General features: G+C 44.1%; 1 protein-coding gene across 1 annotated transcript in view; it reads right to left on the minus strand.

The window, feature by feature from the left end:
* The window catches only part of CADM4 (cell adhesion molecule 4), a 174,904-nt gene that overhangs the window by 17,315 nt on the left and 134,242 nt on the right, over window positions 1-23,347 (minus strand). The gene's annotated exons all lie outside the window — the stretch shown is intronic.

Consider the following 23,347-nt stretch of genomic DNA (forward strand, 5'->3'; position numbering starts at 1 on the left):
GACCCTGGGACACTGTGACCGTCATAAATATGAATCAGTTGCCAAGCATCTGAATGTAAATCACAAGACCCTGGAGAGGCTGCAACATTCCAGCTGATCGGCACTTCTTCTGGGCTCAGCAGAAGTGCCAGGATCAGCGCCGAGCTCCAGCTGGAACCTGGCACTGATCCTGGCGCTTCCACTGAGCCCTGACAGCCCTGCAGCTCCAGCCATCTCTCGCTCAGGCTTGTGCGGTGCTGCCACTGGTTCAGCTCATTCCCCTCCCCCGCTACCACTTTTCTAGGATGGTCGTGTACCACCTGCCAGGTGCCAATGTACCACAGGTGATACCCGTACCACTGGTTGAAAAGCCCTGCATTAGATGACCCGGGAGAGTAAGCGTTCTTTGCTATCGGCTAGTGGCTATCCAGTATTTTTGCCCAAATATGGTTGACCTAGCCTTGCCACCGGGGCCTGTTTGTGTGTTTGCGTGTGTGTTTATTATAATTTTGTCCCAATAAAGGAGAATATTTGTAGCTCAGGGTTGCAATGAGGGGTCCTGGATGCCAGTGCTGGTGACTAGCAGCGATGACGTTTGGGTAATGGAAAGTCTGCAAGAAAACAACCAACCTCAAAGACCACCAAGGACCCTTTATTATAATTTTGGCTTATTTATGTGAGCCGTCTAGAACTATTCATCTGCCTAACTGCTTTATGCAGACTATAATCTGAACGATAATGGTCAGTGGCCAGCAGGTGGAAAGCCTTGCTTAGCAGCTAAGAGCCATAGGAAAGGCTGTGCGATCTCCTTCCACTCCTTTGAAGTTTGACTAATAGTCCTTCCCATCCTGAGAAGTCAGCTTTATTCCACAGAGGCATAAACAAGAGGACATCGGAGTAACACAAAAACCAGTGAAGTAAAATGTGAAAAGAGAAGGGCATGAGAGGTGTTGTTGGAGAATCCCTTATAGGAACAGCTTCATCCAGGGTGTGTGGATTACAATGCATAAAAAAAAAATAGCAGGTTGCATGGCCTCAATATAGACAATTCAGTGACTGCACGCAATCTTAGGAAGATACACAGCGCTTCAGTGAACCCAGTCCCGATTGGTGCCCTACAGGTATTTATACCTCTTAACAATCCCCTTTCCCTGGCTGTAGGACAACACGCAAAATATTAAACGCTTTTATAAACAGCACAGAGACAAAAGGCCCCAGGTCAGTGTTAGAACTGTGTTCTTCCCACAGCATGCTTCAGCCGTGTTAAATAAATGCTAAATATTAGAAACTTCCACGCTAATAGGCTTAACGCGATTCCAAGGTTCATCGGTATTACCGAACGATAAGCGCCAAGAGCCACTGTATACAACCTTGCACAACACAAACTCGAAATAAACTGAGCTTTAAATTTGTGACTTATCTGCAGTCTTAATTGCATCGCTTTCCACTCGATGCATTTTAAAATGGGGGAAGGTTTGTGTTAATTAAAAAGTAATAGAATAGAATAACAGGTGATCTATTCCACTCCATTCTGCGTTCTATTCTACTCTACTCTACTCTATTCTATTCTACTCTACTCTACTCTACTCCGGTCCGGTCCGGTCCAGTCCAGTCCACTATTCTATTCTATTCTATTCTATTCTATTCTATTCTATTCTATTCTATTCTATTCTATTCTATTCCATTTCTATTCTACTCTACTCTAATTCTTATTCTATTCTACTCTATTCTGTTCTATTCTTATTCTATTCCATTCCATTCTATGCTATTTCTACTCTACTCTACTTCTTATTCTTATTCTATTCTATTCTATTCTTGTTCTGTTCTATTCTATTCTATTCTTGTTCTATTCTATTCTATCCTTATTCCTTATTCTATTCCATTCCATTCCATTTCTATTCTACTCTACTCTACTCTACTCTAATTCTTATTCTATTCTATTCTATTCTATTCTATTCTATTCTATTCTATTCTATCCTTATTCCTTATTCTATTCCATTCCATTCCATTTCTATTCTACTCTACTCTAATTCTTATTCTATTCTACTCTATTCTATCCTTATTCTATTCCATTCCATTCTATGCTATTTCTACTCTACTCTACTTCTTATTCTTGTTCTATTCTATTCTTGTTCTGTTCTATTCTATTCTATTCTTGTTCTGTTCTATTCTATTCTATTCTATTCTTATTCCTTATTCTGTTCCACTCCATTTCTATTCTACTCCACTCTACTCTAATTCTTATTCTTATTCTTATTCTTATTCTTATTCTTATTCTTATTCTTATTCTTATTCTTATTCTTATTCTTATTCTATTCTATTCTATTCTATTCTATGCTATTCTATTCTATTCTATTCTATTCTATTCTATTCTATCCTTATTCTGTTCCATTCCATTCTATGCTATTTCTACTCTACTCTACTCTACTCTACTCTACCTCTTATTCTTATTCTTATTCTTATTCTATTCTATTCTATTCTATTCTATTCTATTCTATTCTATTCTAAATGTGGGGACACAAAGGTCTATCAGAGAGGATGTGAGAGATAATGCTCTGATAGAGGAGGACCTGGGCTGATGGACTGCAGGTAGTTCTTGACTTATAACCACACTTGAGCCCCAAATTTATGTTGCTAAGCGAGATATTTGTTAAGTGAATTTTGCCCCATTTTACAACCTTTCTTGCCACACTTAAGTGAATCGCTGCAGTTGTTAAGACGGTAACCCGGTTGTTAAGTGAATCTGGCTTCCCCATGGGCTTGGCTTGTCAGAAGATTGCAAAAGGGGATCACATGATTCTGGGGACAATGCGACCGTCATAAATATGAATCAGTTGCTAAGCGACTGAATTTTGATCACGTGACCCAGGGGATGCTGCAACGGTTGTAAGTGTGAAAAGCAGTCGCTAGGTCACCTTTTTCAGTGCCCTTGTAACTTCAAACGGTCGCTAAATGAACTGTCGTAAGTCGAGGAGTACCTGCAAATGGCAAGCGTTTTTCTAAGGAGCAATCAAGTTGGGGAGAGAGGATGAGCAGGCCCATTCCAAGGCAAAGGATGGGATCTTTGACCATTTAGTATGAAAACAATTGTACAGGTATAGTATAGGGGGTACCTTGCTCAATAGTAGTAACTGTGAGAGGGATCTCGGAGTCCTAGTGGACAATCGCTTAAATAGGAGCCAGCCGTGTGCTGCAGCTACCAAAAAGGCCAACACAGTGCTAGGCTGCATTAACAGAGGGATAGAATCAAGATCACGTGAAGTATTTATACCACTTTACAAGGCCTTGGTAAGGCCACACTTGGAATACTGCATCCAGTTTTGGTCACCACGATGTAAAAAAGATGTTGAGACTCTAGAAAGAGTACAGAGAAGAGCAACAAAGATGATTAGGGACTGGAGGCTAAAACATATAAGGAACGGTTGCTAGAATTGGGTATGTCTAGTTTAACGAAGAGAAGGACAAGGGGGGACATGATAGCAGTGTTCCAATATCTCAGAGGCTGCCACAAAGAACAGGGAGTCAAGCTATTTTCCAAAGCGCCTGAAGGCAGGACAAGAAGCAACGGGTGGAAACTAATCAAGGAGAGAAGCAACCTAGAACTAAGGAGAAACTTCCTGACAGTTAGAACAATTAACCAGTGGAACAACCTGCCTCCAGAAGCGGTGAATGCTCCAACACTGGAGGTTTTTAAGAAGAGACTGGACAGCCATTTGTCTGAAATGGTATAGGGTTTCCTGCCTGAGCAGGGGGTTGGACTAGATGACCTCCAAGGTCCCTTCCAACATTATTATTATTACTATTATTATCAATCATCTCACAGTCAGCCAGATGTTCAGACTGGATTTGGCATTTTGTCTACCTATCGAGTCCTTACCCAGGACCTGGGATAGGCAGATGTGGATGTTTGATGGTATTACAGGTTATATTATTATTATTATTATTATTATTATTATTATTATTATTATTATGGATCATCGCACAGTCAGCCAGATGTTCAGACTGGATTTGGCATTTTGTCTACCTATCGAGTCCTTACCCAGGACCTGGGATAGGCAGATGTGGATGTTTGATGGTATTACAGGTATCGTCGCAGGATGGAAGCAGTTCCTAATAAGGCCGCCTTTTGCAATTGACTAATAGCGAATTTGTCAATGCCAATGGTGTTCAAGTGGTGCTCCAGTTGTTTTGGGATTGCACCCAAGGAGCCTATGACTATTGGTACTACCCTTGCTTGCTTTTGCCACAGTCTTTCTATTTCTATGTCTTTGTATTTTGTTATCTTCTCCAGTTCTTTCTCTTCTATTCTGCTATCTCCAGGCACTGCCACGTCCACTATCCAGACTTTTTTGTCTTTCTTATCGACAATTGTTATTATTATTATTATTATTATTATTATTATTATTATTATTATTAAGTTGGCCCCATCCAAAGGGTTTATCCAGCATCTCAAAACCACACACAGAATTCTGCCTGAAAATAATTCCCTAGTGACATTCAGAAGGACTCTTTTTTTTTCCCCCATGTTGCATAAATGATGCATCTGAGTGGCAAAGTTCCTCACTTTAAAATGATTACACGGTATCGATTATTCCTCCCCCGTTTCACCCCGTATCACATCCTCACATCGTTCAACCACAGAATTAAAAGTCTGAAGCATCCATCCCCATCGCCATCTGGGTACACCAGGAGACGACAATCGATGCTGGGCCAAGACACCCGAAGGGCACCCAGGTCTGATCCTGGCCTTACAACCTTGACTTGGCGGGTGTGTTTTCGTGTTTAGGGAGGTCTCAAGAGAAATGCAGGGGGAAGCAGAGATGTGAACAAAAAGCCAGTGCTCTTCAACATCTTCATCAACGATCTGGACGAGGAGATAGATGGGGAACTCATCAAATTTGCAGATGACACCAAGCTGGCAGGAATAGCCAACACTCCAGAAGACAGGCTTAAGATACAGAAGGATCTGGACAGAATTGAACACTAGGCACTATCTAATAAAATGAAATTCAATGGTGAAAAAAGTAAGGTTCTATATTTAGGCAAGAAAAATCAAATGTACAGGTATAGTATAGGGGGTACCTTGCTCAATAGTAGTAACTGTGAGAGGGATCTCGGAGTCCTAGTGGACAATCATTTAAATATGAGCGAGCAGTGTGCTGCAGCTGCCAAAAAAGCCAACACAGTGCTGGGCTGCATTAACAGAGGGATAGAATCAAGATCATGTGAGGTGTTAATACCACTTTACAATGCCTCGGTAAGGCCACACTTGGAATATTGCATCCAGTTTTGGTCACACGATATAAAAAAGATGCTGAGACTCTAGAAAGAGTACAGAGAAGAGCAACAAAGATAATTAGGGGACTGGAGACTAAAACATATAAGGAACAGCTGCTGGAATTGGGTATGTCTAGTTTAATGAAGAGAAGGACGAGAGGGGACATGATAGCAGTGTTCCAATATCTCAGGGGCTGCCCCAAAGAAGAGCGAGTCAAGCTATTTTCCAAAGGACCTGAAGGCAGGACAAGCAGCAACGGATGGAAACTAATCAAGGAGAGAAGCAACCTAGAACTAAGGAGAAACTTCCTGACAGTTAGAACAATTAACCTGTGGAACAACCTGCCTCCAGAAATGGTGAATGCTCCAACACTGGAAGTTTTTAAGAAGAGACTGGACGGCCATTTGTCTGAAATGGTATAGGGTTTCCTGCCTGAGCAGGGGGTTGGACTAGATGACCTCCAAGGTCCCTTCCAACTTTATTATTATTATTATTAAGTTGGCCCCATCCAAAGGGTTTATCCAGCATCTCAAAACAACACACAGAATTCTGCCTGAAGATAATTCCCTATAATTCCCTTCCCTGAAGATAATTCAGAAGGACTCTTTTTTTTTTCCAGGTTGCATAAATGATGCATCTGAGTGGCAAAGTTCCTCACTTTAAAATGATTACACGGTGTCGATTATTCCTCCCCCGTTTCACCCCGTATCACATCGTTCAACCACAGAATTAAAAGTCTGAAGCATCCTTCCCCATCGCCATCTGGGTACACCAGGAGACGACAATCGATGCTGGGCCAAGACACCCGAAGGGCACCCAGGTCTGATCCTGGCCTTACAACCTCGACTTGGCAGGTGTGTTTTCGTGTTTAGGGAGGTCTCAAGAGAAATGCAGGGGGAAGCAGAGATGTGAACAAAAAGCCTCAGAAACATCTCACAGGTGCAAGGACAAAAGAGCACACAGGCAAACAGCAAGATAGACAGGAAATGTCTCTGTAAAAAGGGCTGTCTCTCTCCTCCACCGTGGTCCAGATTGTGAGGGTGTACATTTTTACATTTTTGTCTTTGTCTCCAGCAATTCCAGGATGCCACGTGGTACCCAGGCTGCTCTCCCAAATGGGCAGCACATGAACAATGCACTCCTCGCTAGACAAGTACAGGTAGTCCTTGACTTAGGACAGCTCACTTAAGTGACAGTTCAAAGTTACAACGGCACTAAAACCGTTTCTTACATGATCGTTTTTCACACCTACAACCATTTCACACGATCCAAATTCAAAGGCTTAGCAACTGACTCATACTGATGACCGTCGCTGTGTCCCGAGGTCACGTGATCCCCTTTTGCGAACCTCCGATAAGCAAAATCAACGGGGAAGCCGGTTTCACTTCACAATTGTGGCCAGCAAGGTTGTCAAATGGGGTAAAGCTCAATTAACAAGTGTCTCACATAGCAACAGAAATTTCGGGCTGAACTAAGTTGAGGACTATCTGTACAAATGATACCCCTGAGAGAAGTTGTGCCATGCTCTCTTTTTCCCTTCCTGTGTGCTTCATCCTGCATCTCCAATAAGATGCTTAATGTCTATGAGGTTGACACCAGCTGTCTCCAGTACACAATGCAGTCCTGAGGGCAGAGATGAAACCCCAAAGTATCCTCAATGGCTCTCAAAGATGGTTAAAACCAGATGACGGACGGCAAAGAAATACAATCCTTCCATTTCCCCTCCTCCTCTTCCTATCAGAACTAATTCTTCCATCTCCCCTACTGTCCAGTACAACTGATGAAGCTTCCTGGATGGGAAGCAAAACGTCTTTTTCTTCTTCCTCAAAAAATTCAGTCCGGTTGCCTTCCCCCCCCCCAAAAAACAACAAAAAACAAAAACCCATTTTGGAGAACAAGATGCTTAGTTCTTCAAAACAAAACCCTTGGAAGCGTGGATCCCACACAAGCTATTTCTGCCACGTTTTCCAGAATGCAAAGAGTTTGGAAGTTCCAAATTGGAAGCTCTGGGCTTTGTTGTTGTTGTTAACTGCGAAGTCGTGTCTGACCCATCGTGACCCCACGGACAACGCTCCTCCAGGCCTTCCTGTCCTCTACCATCTTCTGGAGTCCATTTCAGCTCACGCCTACTGCTTCAGGGACTCCATCCAGCCACCTCCTTCTCTGTCGTCCCCTTCTTCTGTTGCCCTCAATCTTTCCCAGCATTAGGTTCTTCTCCAGTAAGTCCTTCCTTCTCATTAGGTGGCCAAAGTATTTGAGTTTCAACTTCAGGATATGGCCTTCTAAAGAGCAATTGGGATTGATCTCCTCTAGGACTGACCGGTTTGATCACCTTGCAGTCCAAGAGACTTGCAGGAGTCTTCTCCAGCACCATAGTTCAAGATTACTTTTGATATGTATTTTTCCTGGCTCCAACATGAGAGGAACTCCCAAACAATTGGGGACCATTCAGACTTGACCTGATGTGGTCAAGAGGGAAATTCAGGGGCACCCCTTGGAGAAAAACCCCTCACTGTTATCCAACCCAGGTTCAACTATTCACACATTGGGGTGACACATTGGGCTTTGATCCATCAGCCCAGAGAAGACCACCAATTCTTGGGAGAAATTACAACCAGTAGCAAACTGCTAGGAATTTAACATTACAGGTAGTCCTCAACTTACAACTATTTGTTTTGAGACCGTCTGAACTTACAACAGCATTGAGAAAAGTGACTTACGACCAGTCCTCACACTTACGACCACTGCAGCATCCCCATTCAAATTCAGGCACTTAGCAACCAGTATGCATGTACAACGGGTTCCAGGGTCACGTGATCGCCATTGGTGACCTTCCCAGCCAGCTTCCACCAAGCAAAGTCAGTGAGGAATTTGGATTCACTTAGTGATGCTTTGTGACTCATTTAACAACCGCAGCAAAAAAGATTATACTCATTAAGCAACCTGCCTTCCTTAACAACAGAGATTCCGGTCCCATTCAAGGATTATCTGAATGTTATAGCTTCCCCTTTGAAATGATATAGAAGAGGTCTTACCTTTTTCTTTAATTGGACATCTTTTTTAGGTTTCATTACCATATCCCTCCCGGGGTCTTCTGTTCTCAAGTCTAAGCATACCCAGTTCCTTTGATTTTTCACCGAATTATACAGTTGGAAGGGATCCCAAGATTATCTTAAACCAATCCTTTGCAACGTGTAGGAAAACCAATTAAACCTTCTGTGAGAAAAGGCTGCCAGAGATAGAAAAAAGCTAGACTATTCTGCTTTGAACCGATCTCAGTGCTAGGAAGTTTTTTTTTTTTTCTTGAGATCTGAAGGAAATTCAGGTCACTGCAGACTTACACCTATTGTTTCTGGACCTAGTTTCTGGGGCTAATGAAAAATAAAAATAATAACAAATACAAAAAATAAAAAAACCAGTGAAGACAATTAACCAGTGGAACAGCTTGCCTCCAGAAATCGTGGGCGCTCCATCACTGGAGATTTTTAAGAGGAGGCTAGCCCAGGGGTAGGCAACCTCGGCTCTGCTGACTCGGGAATTCTGGGAATTGAAGTCCATGAGTCATAAAAGAGCCGAGGTTGCCTATCCTTGGGCTAGACAGTCACTTGTCTGAGATGGTATGGGTTCTCCTGCTTGAGCAGAGGGCTGGACTAGAAGACCTCCAAGGCCCCTTCCAGCTCTATTTTAATTGCTTCTGACCATCTTCCAATGCTTCACGGGCCTTAATTATCGTAGCTGGGACTGGAACTCCCATCGCTAAGCGAGACAGTTGTTAAATGAGTTTTGTCCAATTCTATGAGGATTTTTTGGCCAGGTTTGTTAAGCAGATCACTGCAGTTGTTAAAGGAATCCAGTTCCCCCTGGGACTTTGTTTGCTGGGAAGGTCACAAATGACCCTGGAATGCTGCAACCTTAATGAATACCAGTTGTCAAGAGCCCAAATTTTAATCACATGACCCTGGTGATTAGTGATGGTTGTAAAAGCGAGGACTGCTCCTAAGCACCATCATAACTTTGAACAGTCGCCAAACAAATAGAGTAAGTCGAGGGCTACATGTACTTCAATGAAACCAAAAGAGAGAATTGAAAGGGTAATGGGTGGGTAGAAGAGTGGAAGGAACAGGGGAAAGGTATCTCTGTGGAGATAAGCAGTGCAGAGGTTCTGGTCTAGTGTAACGCATCCAAGATGTTGAAACTCTAGAAAGAGTGCAGAGAAGAGCAACAAAGATGATCAGGGGACTGGAGGATAAAACATATACGGAACGGCTGCTGAAATTAGGTATGTCTAGTTTAATGAAGAGAAGGACGAGGGGGGACATGATAGCAGCGTTCCAATATCTCAGGGGCTGCCCCCAAAAAGAGGGAGTCAAGCTATTCTCCAAAGCACCTGAAGGCGGGACAAGAAGCAACGGATGGAAACTAATCAAGGAACCTACAACTAAGGAGAAACTTCCTGACAGTGAGAACAATTAACCAGTGGAACAACCTGCCTCCAGAAGCATTGAATGCTCCAATACTGGATGTTTTTAAGAAGAGATTGGACAGCCATTTGCCTGAAATGGTATAGGGTTTCCTGCCTCAGCAGGGGGTTGGACTAGATGACCTCCAAGGTCCCTTCCATCATCATCATTATTCATTAGACATAAATCTCAGCCAACTGAACATTCAAGGTTTATGTCTAATGAATAATGATGATGATGATGATGATGATGGAAGGGACCATCATCATCTTTGTCGTTGTTATTATTATTATTATTATTATTATTATTATTATTATTTCCTCTTCCTCTCCCAGTCGTGGTCTCCATCGCCTCCTTCCAACATCCAACATCCGCAGCCTGCCTGCAATCCCTGGGGAGACAGTCCCACCAGGTGCTTCTTGCTAAAGTGAAGACTTCAAAATGCCTACCCATCCATCAGGGCACCATGCCAGAGATGGAGGAATTAACTTGGCCGCCACAAAGGATCCTCCAGAGCCCTCGAAGTGATGGGAACAAATCCAGGCCAAAGACCACCAAGACACAACTTTGAGAAAACTGGGCACCAGTTTCAGACAACGATGCCCAGAGTCTGGTTGTCCAGCCTGGACCAACCCAACTTTCCTGAATGGCAGCCAGCGCTAAGCAATTTGACCTGAGGCCTCCTCCGCAGAGTCTCCTTCTTTTTCAAGCAACTTTGCCCACATAGCAGACCCAGAAGAGAGGCAAGAGACAGCATGATCGTTACACGTGAGCAACCCTCCCCTCTGATCCGTCCCCAACAGCTCAGGCCAACTCGGGTAAGGAGCGCACATCCGTTTTTAAGGGAATTGCAGAGGAGAAAAACGTCCAAAAGATTGCGCCTCTTGGAGAAATACGCTAATTTCTTGTGTCAGCAAAAAGAGGGCTGAAGAGATGGGGCTGGCAGGAGAGAGGAGAAGGTCCTCTACATTGTAGAAGGTCTACATCAGCAGTTCTCAACCTATGGGTCGCAACCCCATTTGGGGTCGAACGACCATTTTACGGGGGTCACCAAACAACACGATCCGCCATTTTCCCCCCTCAGGGGGCGCCGCCGCACATGTGCGCCGCGCAAGGGGGCACCGCCGCGCATGCGTGCCATGTAAGGGGGGCGCGCCCGCATGCGCGTCGCACAAGGGGGCGCTGCCGCGCATGCGCGCCATGCAGGGGGCGCCGCCACGCATGCGCGCCACCGCGCATGCACGCTGCACAAGGGGGCATGCCATGCATGCCCACCACACAAAGGGGCGCTAACGTGCATGCGTGCCGCGCATGGGGGGCCCGCCACGCATGCGCGCCGCACAAGGGGGCATCACCATGCATGCGCACCACGCAAGGGGGCGTCGCCATGCATGCGCACCGCGCAAGGGGGCATCGCCATGCATGCGCGCCACGCAAGGGGGCGCCGCGCATGCGCGCCACGCAAGGGGGGCACGCATGCGCGCCACGCAAGGGGGGGCACGCATGCGCGCCACGCAAGGGGGTGCCGCCGCGCATGCGCAGCATGTCCGTTGGCCGGGGGTCGCCGTATAAAAAGGTTGAGAACCACTGGTCTACATTGTAGAAGGTCTACATTGTCTCTGCCTTTGGAGTAAGCCCACACGGGAGCAGAGGAGAAAAGAGAAGGGTGGATAATTTTCTTTGCTGGACTGTCCAGCCCCCTCCGAGAAACATCTGGAGCAGCAAGATCTTGCTGCGTGAACCTCACAGCAAGGCGAACACGAACCTCACTGCAAGGCGAAGGCATCCGGCAAGTACAGCTCCATTACCTGAACTAATAAATCTGTCAAATTTCTCGGCCTGATTTTAAGCGCTCTTGATCAACACACGCTCCATTCCGCAACAGCGGGGCAACAATTCATTCACGACGGTTCTGGCCGAGCTACGCCAGCGGAGAACGTTAGCCGGCGGCTACTTGCCGGCCCTCCTGAAGAGAGAAAGAATGGCCTTCAAGCAACGAGGCGGAAACGTCCTTGTAAAAAAAAAAAAAAAAAAGGGAATATTCTTTCATCCCCCCGGGGTCACCATCCTTGGCCAACCAAATGTCAAGCCACAAGATAACCCAGCCTAGGCATGGGGGAAATAACACCAGGGTTTTGTCCACTTAATAACCTGACGGGAAAATAAATCGGAAAAACGGAGCCAGAAATTAAAAACAGCAGGAACGGATTTGGTCGGAGAGAAGGGCAGAAGGTGGAAAAAAAAGCATGCAGATTTCATAGCTCTTTTTCTACAGGGTTCACTTCTTCTTCTTTTTGTTTCCACGCATAAAGATGAGAATACAGATAGTCCTTGACTTACCACCCACAATTGAGGACCCAAATTTCCGTTACTAACCCAGACAAAAGTGAGCTTCGCCCCACGTTACAACTTTTCTTGCTTTGTTGTTAAGTGAATCACTGCAGATGTTAAGTTAGTAACACGGTTGTTAAATGAATCTAGTTTCCCCGTTGATTTTGCTTGTCAGAAGGTCACAAAAGGGAAATCGCGTGACTGACTCCAGGACACGGCAACCATCACGAGTCGGTCATCTGAATTTTGATCATGTGACCACAAGGATGCGGCCACGGTCGTCAGTGTGAAAAATGCTCAAAGGTCACTTTTTTTCAGTGTCGTTGTAACTTTGAACAGTCGCTAAACGAACCATTGTAAGTCGAGGACTACCTGTACTTTAAAAAATAAGGTATTTCTCTCTTTTTTTATTAAAAGTTTTATAAATTTATTACAATATAAACCCCCCCACCCCTTCCCCCCCTCCCCCACTTCCCAGAGCTGATTACAGGATAAAACAAAATAATAAACAAATAATAATAATAATAATAATAATAATAATAATAATAATAATAATAATAATAATAATAATAATAATAATAATGAACATAATAGTAAAGTTGGAAGGGACCTTGGAGGTCATCTAGTCCAACCCCCTGCTCGGGCAGGAAACCCTACACCATTTCGGACAAATGGCTGTCCAGTCTCTTCTTAAAAACTTCCAGTGTTGGAGCATTTACTGCTTCTGGAGGCAAGCTGTTCCACTGATTAATTGTTCTCACTGTCAGGAAGTTTCTCCTTAGTTCTAGGTTGCTTCTCTCCTTGATTAGTTTCCACCCGTTGCTTCTTGTCCTGCCTTCAGGTGCTTTGGAAAATAGCTTAATTCCCTCTTCTTTATGGCAGCCCCTGAGATATTGGAATACTGCTATCATGTCCCCCCTTGTCCTTCTCTTCGTTAAACTAGACATCCCCAATTCCAGCAACCGTTCCTTATATGTTTTGGTCTCCAGTCCCCTAATCATCTTTGTTGCTCTTCTCTGTACTCTTTCTAGAGTCTCAACATCTTTTTTACATCGTGGTGACCAAAACTGGAAGCAGTATTCCAAGTGTGGCCTTACCAAGGCATTGAAGAGTGGTATTAATACTTCGCGTGATCTTGATTCTATCCCTCTGTTAAATATAATCCAACTAACATAAACCAACTATACTATCAATCAAAACCATAAGACACTTTAACTCCTTCTCAATACAAATATTAACAAATTAAGTCAATAATAATAATATAATTAAAACTATTAATAATTATCTAAAGCAGTGGTTCTCAACCTGTGGGTCGGGACCCCATTTGGGGTCGAACGACCATTTCACGGGGGTCGCCAAACAAGGCTTTCCGCCATTTTTTTCCCCTTTTCTTTGGCCACACCCCTGGCACCCAGTGATGTATAAGTGGTTGGGGGTCACCACAACATGGGGAACTGTATTATGGGGTCGCGGCATTAGAAAGGTTGAGAACCACTGATCTAAAGTCTACTCAAAAACAAGATAATACTTTTCAACTTCATATTTCTTCTGAATATAATCAATCCATCTTCTCCAAACCGTAATATATCTTTCTTGTGAATGGTCCTTCAAATAGGCGGAGATCTTCGCCATCTCTGCTAAATCAGACACTTTAAGTAGCCATTCTTCCAAAGTAGGCAACAAATTTTTCTCCAATATTGCCCCACCAATAACCTTGCAGCTGTTATAAGGTTCAACATCAAATTAGTTTCTTTAAGATCAAAATCTACAGTAATACCCAACAAAAATAATTGCGGAGTAAACTTAATCTTTTTCTTAAAAATCTTTTGAATATTCCACCAAATCTTAATCCAAAAAGCTTTAATATCTTTACAAGTCCACCAAATGTGGAAAATAAGGTATTTCTCAATGGAGGTTAAGCCTCCCTTTTACAGAGTATTCAGACAACAAAATTAATGGGAAGGTCTTCTGTTCGTTTTGAAGCAAGAGGCACTGGAGGCCATCAGTGCCACCTGAACGATCCATCAGTTGCACAAATAGATACCTTTGTTATTTCTTCTTCATTTATATCTGAGAGCGAGCAAGACACCAACCGACACAGCTTCTTTCACAGAAATTCAGTTCAAATAATGTCTACTCTTCTCCTCGCCAAAAGCTGAAGAAGGGGAGGGGGAAACAGCAACCCTATCAATGCGAATGCTTTTTCTAAAAAAAGTTTGTTTATTCATCCCGAGTAAGTTTAACATGATTTTGGCAGACTGCAATTTTTCTTATTTTTCACAAAAGCAGTCTTTTTTTTTTCCCTTTGTTCTCCTCGTCTTAGTTTCCTTTTGGGTTGTGAATTTTTAGAGTGTTAGTCTGAGGAAAGGAGTGCTGTGAATTTTTATTAAACCGTAAGCCATTCTAGGAGGTGTTTATTTTTTTATTCTTGGTAAGTCAATTTAATCTAGTGGTTAAGGCACCAGACTAAAAACCAGTCCCACCTTTGGCATGAAAGCCAACTAAGTGACAATCACCAGGAGCCTGGGAGTCCTAGTCCCACCTTAGACAAAAAAGCTAATTGGGTGACTTTGGGCCAATCACCAGGAGACTGGGAGTTCTAGTTCCACCTTGGACAAAAAAGCTAATTGGGTGACTTTGGGCCAATCACCAGGAGACTGGGAGTTCTAGTCCCACCTTAGACAAAAAAGCTAATTGGGTGACTTTGGGCCAATCACCAGGAGACTGGGAGTTCTAGTCCCACCTTAGACAAAAAAGCTAATTGGGTGACTTTGGGCCAATCACCAGGAGACTGGGAGTTCTAGTCCCACCTTAGACAAAAAAGCTAATTGGGTGACTTTGGGCCAATCACCAGGAGACTGGGAGTTCTAGTCCCACCTTAGACAAAAAAGCTAATTGGGTGACTTCGGGCCAATCACCAGGAGCCTGAGAGTTCTAGTCCCACCTTAGACAAAAAAAGCTAATTGGGTGACTTTGGGCCAATCACCAGGAGCCTGAGAGTTCTAGTCCCACCTTAGACAAAAAAAGCTAATTGGGTGACTTTGGGCCAATCACCAGGAGCCTGAGAGTTCTAGTCCCATCTTAGACAAAAAAAGCTAATTGGGTGACTTTGGGCCAATCACCAGGAGGCTAGGAGTTCTGGTCCTGCCTTAGGCAGGAAAGCCAACTGGGTGACTTTGGGCCAGTCACTAGGAGATGGAGAGTTCTAGTCTCACCTTAGGTACGAAAGCCGGTTAGGTGATTTTAGGCTAGTTCCTCTCTCTCAACCCAACCCATTTCAGAGAGTTGTCGTGGGGTAAATAGGAGGAAGGAATACTAAGTATGTTTGCCACTTTGAGTTACTTAATAAACTAATAAAGGTGGGATAACCAAAACTCTTATGTGAATAAGAGTGAATAAAAAATATTCTGAGCAAGAAGGCCTGCCATTTCACAGCCTAGAGCAGTGTTTCTCAACCTTAGCAACCTGAAGGCGTGCAGACTTCAACTCCCAGAATCCCACAGCTAGCATGGAATCTTCTAGAAAGACCCCATGGCTGGCTGGGGAATTCTGGGACTTGAAGTCCACAAGTCATAAAAGGGCCATAGTTCCCCACCACTGCTTGAATATGACCCCATTGAATTAGAAGGGATTTAAAAAAAAGAGACCTCATCTTCTCTCCATCCGTAGCAACCTGTAAGCATCCCCAGGGTGTCACAGGGCTGCGTTCTGACAAGCTATGGAACAAGCCGGCTTCATGAGGTATTTTTGATTTCTGAAAACCGAGGCCCCCACCCTCAGTTGGACAAGGTGAAGTGACAGCATCGGTGGATAAGTTAGTAACTCGGTTGTTAACTGAAATCTGCCTTCCTCGTTGACGTTGCTTGTCAGAAGATCACAAAAGGGGATCACATGATCCCAGGACGCTGCAACTGTCATAAATACAGGCCAAATGTCCAAATTTTGATCTCATGAAGACGGGGATGCTGCAACGATGGTTAAGTGTGAAAAACGGGCATGAGTCATTTGCAGTGCCGTTGTAACTTTGAATAGTCACTAAACGAACTGGTATAAGTCAAGGACTACCTGTAATTAGAGTTGCCCAATGAAAGCAACAGATTCGCCTGAAGAAAAAAAACAACAACAACCAGAAATGAGATGGTCTTGCACGGTCCCACAGAAATGGACAGAGTTATACAGTCTGGTTTGGACAGAGTTACATGATCTGAGTTGAGGAAAGGACATATAAAGACTGTAACACACTTTAAAAATAAATAAATAAATAAATAAAGCAATTATTCATTTGTTGTGTACACTGCTGTAATCCCAAAGGAATTCTGGCGGTTTTCAACAGATACAAAAACAACCCTGGTAATTTAGCAAAGCAACGGTTAAAACGTCATCCAAGAGAATGAATTCCGTTGGGATTTATGCGGGGGACGGGCTGATGGGTAAACAGTTCCTTCAAGGCAAGGGCATCTGCCATTTAGTATTTGTTTTCTTTCTCTCTTGGGTCGTATCAAGTAGGAACTGGCAACAGAGATGTTCATGCTAAATAAAAAGAGGGGGTGGGGGAAGCAGAAACGGAGGAAAGATGCAAACCCACTTCCACCCTACAAAGTCTTCCCCATTCAGCCTGTCACCACATATACCACCTCCTGCTTCAATGTAAGATGGAGAGAAGGTGGTTTGCAAGGCTCACCCCAGTTGGAAGGGACTTTGGAGGTCTTCTAGTCCAGCCCCCTGCTCAAGCAGGAGACTATTCCAGTCCAGACAAATGGTTGTCCAATCTCTTCTTAAAAGCCTCTAGTGATGGAGCACCCACATCTTTTGAAGGCAAGCCGTTCCACTGATTGATTGTTCTCACTGTCAGGAAATTTCTCCTTAGTCCTAGGTTGCTTCTCTCCTTGATTAGTTTCCATCCTTGATTAGTTTTTCCAGAATGGAGGTTGTTTTTTTTAATCCTCCCTATAGATCTACTGGCTTAATGCTGGGCAGTAGATGAACTAAAGCAAAGGTCCCCAATCATTTGGGCACCAGGGACCGGTTCCATGGAGAGAGGTTTTTCCGTGGACTGGTGAGTACATGGTTTTGTGTACTGCCTGCATCCCACAGATGAGGCTTTGCTTGTTTGTGTGGACCGGTTGCTGGCATGCCACAGCCCGGTACCTGTTCACAGCCCGGAGGTTGGGGACAGAGCTGAAGAAAATAGAACGATCTACTGATCTTCTTCCTGCCCTCTGCAACTCGTGATCTTGGCTTAAGATCTCAGATCACCGCAAACCACACATCAAAACAATCTCAATCAATGCATGAAAAAGAACAATGTTTGAAGGAGAAGGCAGACAGGACTTTTACAGCTCTCATTCTCGCTCCAAAGAGAACAATGGGTTCTGTTCTGTTCTGGGCCTCGACTCCATCCATCACTGGAAATGTTGGTTAGGCAGCTGGCATCACAATTGCTGCCGGAGCACACCCTGGCACCAAAAGTCAACTCCCTCTTGAAACTCACTTCTTGGACTTACTGTGCATTTTGATCTCTGAAGGCAAATCGGATACCTCCTGAGTAGCTGAGGTGCTTACGAAACAGCCGAACAATCCACAAACAATAACTCCAACACAGCCAACCAACCCACCTACAGCAACTAAGCCAGCACTCCACACACCCCCACCAATATTTATAGAGAGACGGCAGTTCCGATCACACTTTGCTCGCACAAGCACGAAGCCGAAGACCCCAGCCTGAAGATGATGAGTGGGACCTCATCGAAACGTCGCCAAGATACTCTCAATCTTACACAGGAAAAGATCCAAATATGCCAAGACCTGCATATATGTACATATACATATACATATACATACACACACACACATATATATGTTTTCGTAGATTTTCACGGATATATATATATATATGCAAAATTAAGCCTCTGCTTTTACAGGGGCACAACTGGAAGAGATTCACAGGCTGCCTGCTGTTCCATAGCTCTTCCTGGCCATTCCTGGGGGGGGGAGCAGGCTTGGGGGGGAGGGATCCGTGGCCAACAAGCATGGTAGAATCAAGAACATCCGAATTCAGTTGGAGAAAATGGGGCAGAAGACCAAACACATTTTTTAAATATTTTGGCTGCAGTAGTAAAAAGTGCAGTAGCATCCCTAGCTATATAGACCATTCACAGCTGTCTCTGGGATATGCCATGCCTATAAAGACCTGGCAGGCATCCTTCGGCTTTAATGGGCCTTGGAAATTTCCCTGGATTAAGACCATCTGTTGTTCTTGGCCAGGCAATCTGGCACTCAACAAGCTTTAGATAGAAGCCACCATGATTCATGGGGCAGGTCTGGCAGTTGCAGGTGCAAGGGACCCCATGAAGACTAGCAATATTCTCTGATGTCTACTGTGATGGAATGTATAATAATAATAATAATAATAATAATAATAATAATAATAATAATAATAATGATGATGATGATGATGATGATGATGATGATGATGATGATGATGATGATAAAGTTGGAAAAGACCTTGGAGGTCATCTAGTCCAACCCCCTGCTCAGGCAGGAAACCCTATACCATTTCAGACAAATGGCTGTCCCCTCCCTAGAAGTTCTCAAACTATATCTTTTATGAAGCGAGTAATTCAGGGATGTCAAACTCAATTTCACTGAGGGCCGCATCAGCATTGCGGTTGCCCTTGGGGGTTGGGGGTTGGGGTGTGGCCTACTAGGTGGGTGTGGACAGAGTAGGTGTGGCCTATTGGGTTGGCATGGCCATCTCTACATCGTTTGCATCAAGGGTCCCTGTGGGGGCCTGGGCAGGAGTGGGACAGATCTGAGGGTCTCTGGCAGAAGGGGATGGGACCAGGGCAAGCGCCAAGGCATGGTCCACTGGAGGAGCCTCACTGCCTGCTGAAACCCCTCCGCCGGACCCCATCAAGCTGGATATGTGAAGTAGGCAAGGGCCATTTGCTGGCCACCTCCAGGCGATGGTGCATTTCTTCATTCCTCACAAAGGGTGACACCTCCCCAGCATGCACCCAGGAGGCGGGCCCAACATACCAGGGGCTGGTTCCTCACTGTTTCCAGACGGCCTTGTGGAGCTAAGACTGAATGCGTTTCAGCAGAGATGGCCACCACAAAATTGTACATTGGCTCCCGGCCGGCCTGGGCCAGGGCCAAGGCAGTGGGGGCCGTTCCCTCACTGTTTCCAGGATGGCTTCGCGGGCCACATGAAACCACTTTGCGGGCCGCATCCAGCTCCCGGCCCCTTGTGTTGACATGTCTGGAGTAATTGCTCTAGTTGATGCAGATTTCTGTCTGTAGGTGAGGAACCACTCAGAAATAACTCTCTCTTTCTTGGGTTTTGCAGCTTGACAAAATCCACCAGAAGTCACATCTACAAAGCTAAGAACCTAAGCTAGAATGTGAATCCTTCTTCAGCACCCCACATAAAAATGTAGGGTTCACCTGGTGCAGTTTTGCTGCAAAACAGCTGATTGCAAAGGCTGCAGTGAAAATCAGCAGGCAATTGAAGATTGCAGTTGCTCTGCCATGAGAGAAGAGCCCTCTGCGCGTGCTCAAGGCCATTGTCCTTAATGAGGGGACAATGGGGCAACATTCTAGCACCTGAAAATAAGGTTGAAGGTTCACAAGCAGGTTAAGTTGTTTGTGGGTGGAAGAGCTTGGCTGGTTTAATAGGACAAAGCCCATTGACTCTCCACATCAGTAGCATAATTGCACAGGAACATTCCCCCCACCATATATAATATGCAAATAGGGCATCATCAAAACAAAATAAGAGGAAATGATAGCTTTCAACACCACCTCTCATTAAGTTATGATTCACCATCCAGATAAATGTCATTGTTTTTCCCCTAACAATGCTTCCCGTTGGATATTGCAAAATTAAAGTGAAGAGCAAAACAATCTCCAAAGCCATCCAAAATGGCTCACCACCTGGGACAGGTCACATAGTGATCCACAATCAACAAGGAAGTTGGGCACGTAAATAACACCTGCATTCTGTAGCCTTTCACCAGCCATCCTCCTACTTGCAGTTTTCCAAGCCTAATTTGCCATTCCCCATCTTACTGGGCAGGCAGGAACCACTGGAAGAAACCAATCTTCTAGGGTTTCTCAGTCTTAAGCAAATTTAAGATGTGTGGACTTCAGCTCCCAGAATTCCCTAGCCCAGGGGTAGGCAACCTTGGCTCTTTTATGACTTGTGGACTTCAACTCCCAGAATTCCTGAGCCAGCTATGCTGAGGGGAAAGGGAGAGGTTTCCATGCTGAGCCAGGCTGGCTCAGAAATTCTGGGAGTTGAAGTCCACAAGTCATGAGGGGGCCATAGTTCCCCCATGCTGGCTCAGGAATTCTGGGAGTTGAAGTCCATGAGTCATAAAAGAGCCAAGGTACCCTGCCCTAGCCAATATAATTTAACCTGTGAAGACGGCAGCTCCCAGAGTTCCCCAGCCTGCATGTTGCCAAGTTTGAGGAACACTACGCAGGTCCCAAGCCATACAGGACTTTAACAATGGCAACCAGCAGCAACTATTTTGTGCACTTGGAATAGAATAGAATAATAAGTTTATTGTCACTTTGAATGTACAATAATCGGCATACATTAAAATAAAATTTCGTTGCATACAGCTCTCAACGGGTCACCACCTCTGACATACGCTGCATAAATATGACAAAAATAAATACAGTATTACGCATATACCCACATATTATTATATGACACACTTGTGTCAATCTTGATTCCTAATGACTGCCTGGGCCAACTATGGCTTCTTTATCACCTGTGGATTTCAACTCCCAGAATTCCTGAGCCAGCTATGGGGAGTTAGGAATTCTGGGAATTGAAAGTCCACATATCATAAAGGGGTTATAGCTGTCTATCCCTGGCCTGGACCAATCCATGCAGTTTTCTTGGCAAGAGTTTAGGAAGTGGTTTGCCCTTATCTTTTTCCTAGGTTTGACTGACCCAAAGTTATCCAGCTGATGCCAGTTCTAGGGCAGGACTAGAACTCCCAGACTCCTGGTTTTTAGCTTGATACCTTTAATCACTACCTCAAATTGGCTACCTTTACAGACTGTGCTTCCGCTAATCAATCAGACAGATGAACTTATTACATACGCAAGCCTTCATTTCCATCTTTTCTCATGGGTGCTCTGTTCATCACTCATTTGTTTTTTTTAATCTGTGTTGTAAACAAAATTCATGCAAGCTCATCCATCAATGAAAATTGCCAAATGAAGGGGTGAGGACAACCTGTTTCGTTTATATTTCTTCATTTCACATTTATCGGAATTGCATTCCACCTGTAATTTTGTACTAAGGTCATCCTCGACTTACAACTCTAATGTCAGCCCAAAATTGTTAAGTGAGTAACACGGGTGTTAAGTGAATCTGGCTTCCCTGTTGACTTTATCAGAAGGTCACTAAGGATGATCACATGACTCCGGGACACTGCAATGGCCATAAACAGGAGCCAATTCCCATGTGTCCAAATTTTGATCATGTGACCGTGGGGATGCTGCAACTGTTGTGTGAAAAACGGGCATAAGTTACTTTTTTCAGTGCTGTTGTAACTTCAGATTATCAGTAAATGAACAGTTCTAAGTCGAGGACTCCTGTATTCAAGGTGCTTTACACAATGTTCCTTCCTCCTATTTTCCCCACAACAAGAGAACAACTGGCCAAAAATCACCCAGGTGCTTTCCACACTTAAGGAAGGACTAGAACTCAGAGCTTCCTGGATTCTAATCCAGCACATTCACAACTACACCAAACTGGCTCTCCAAATTTTAAATACCAGCCATGGTTAGCTCGTGAAACCCAAGCTACTTTAACCTCGAAGGGGCTTTTCTCAAATAATAATTGTCTGATTTAGCCTTCCCAACCTGGTGTTCCTCAGAAGTGACAAACTACAAATCCCAGAATGCCTTTCACCACAGAAAAGCTGCAACCAAAGTGGGGCATAACAATTTCACTCTGAAGTGATGATGATGGTGTTATCCATTCAGTTGTGTCCAATTTTATGGGCCGGGTCTCTCCACATTTTCCAATTTTGCACTATTTCTTTTGAGGTTTTTTCATGCTCTGGTGGTGTCAGCTTTGATGGCCTTCATCCACCATTTTGTTTGACGGCCTGGTTTCCTTCTACTGCTAACTCTTCCCAACATAATTGTTTTCTCCAGTGGCTATGGAGATTCTCAGTCATCCAAGTCATGGTTGTCCCAAAGATGCTTTTTCAAACGGCAGACGGACTTCTTTTGTTTTTCCTTGAAGACGTTTCGCTTCTCATCCAAGAAGCTCCTTCAGTTTTAAAGGTTTCAAAGGGGGGAAAAGCAGCAATTCCTTCAGATGCTTAACCACCCCAACTGAAGAAGCTTCTTGGACGAGAAACAAAGGAAAAACAAAGGCAATCCAGTTTGTCTTTTGAAAAAAAAAAAAAAGCAGCTTTGTGACTTTCTCTAGTGAATTCCCCTGCATGGCCAAAATAAGTGAGATGCAGTTTTGTGATTTGTCCCTCCGGTGACATATCTGGTGTTATGAGCTCCTGTATTTGCTTGTTAGTCACCTGTGCTGTCCAAAGAATTACACAGGCGCCTTCAGCTCAACCCATGGAAAAGCGACAAGCAAACTGGGGCAAACAATTTCACTCTGAAGCCAAGCCTGCCATAATTTAACTCTGAAGCTAGATGTACTGCATTCAACTTGTACCCACCATTGCATCCTCCTAGAGAAATCCACTGGTTTCATCAAGAATTAGAGTAGTTATATTCTCCAGGATTTATGTATCAGTTAGAGGAGCGAAGCTAGTGCTGCTTGCCAACTGAACTAGACTAACAAGAGTCTTTCTCTAGATAATCCTACTCCTCAGAAATTCACGAAATGGAATGGAATGGAATGGAATGGAATAGAATAGAATAGAATAGAATAGAATAGAATAGAACAGAAATAATGGAATGGAATAGAATAGAATAGAATAGAATAGAATAGAATAGAATAGAATAGAATAGAATAGAATAGAATAGAATAGAATAGAATAGAATAGAGGGGATAGGATAGGATAGGATAGGATAGGATAGTTTATTTGGCCACACAAGGAATTCGTCACCGTTGCGCAAGTTCTCAGTGTACACCCAAACACAAAGTGATAAATCATAAGATACTAATAGGAGAAAGTAATAGGAAAGATGAGAAGGATAATAGCAATACAGCCCTATTACATGGGTACATATCCTTAGGCATAAGACAGAACTGTGGAAAATAGGTGGTTGCAATTGTTTGTCTTATTGTAGCTTTTGCTAT

Source organism: Crotalus tigris, unplaced genomic scaffold, assembly GCF_016545835.1.
Source record: "Crotalus tigris isolate CLP2741 ecotype Arizona unplaced genomic scaffold, ASM1654583v1 scf7180000018413.2111637, whole genome shotgun sequence".
In the NCBI taxonomy this organism is placed as follows: Eukaryota; Metazoa; Chordata; class Lepidosauria; order Squamata; family Viperidae; genus Crotalus; species Crotalus tigris.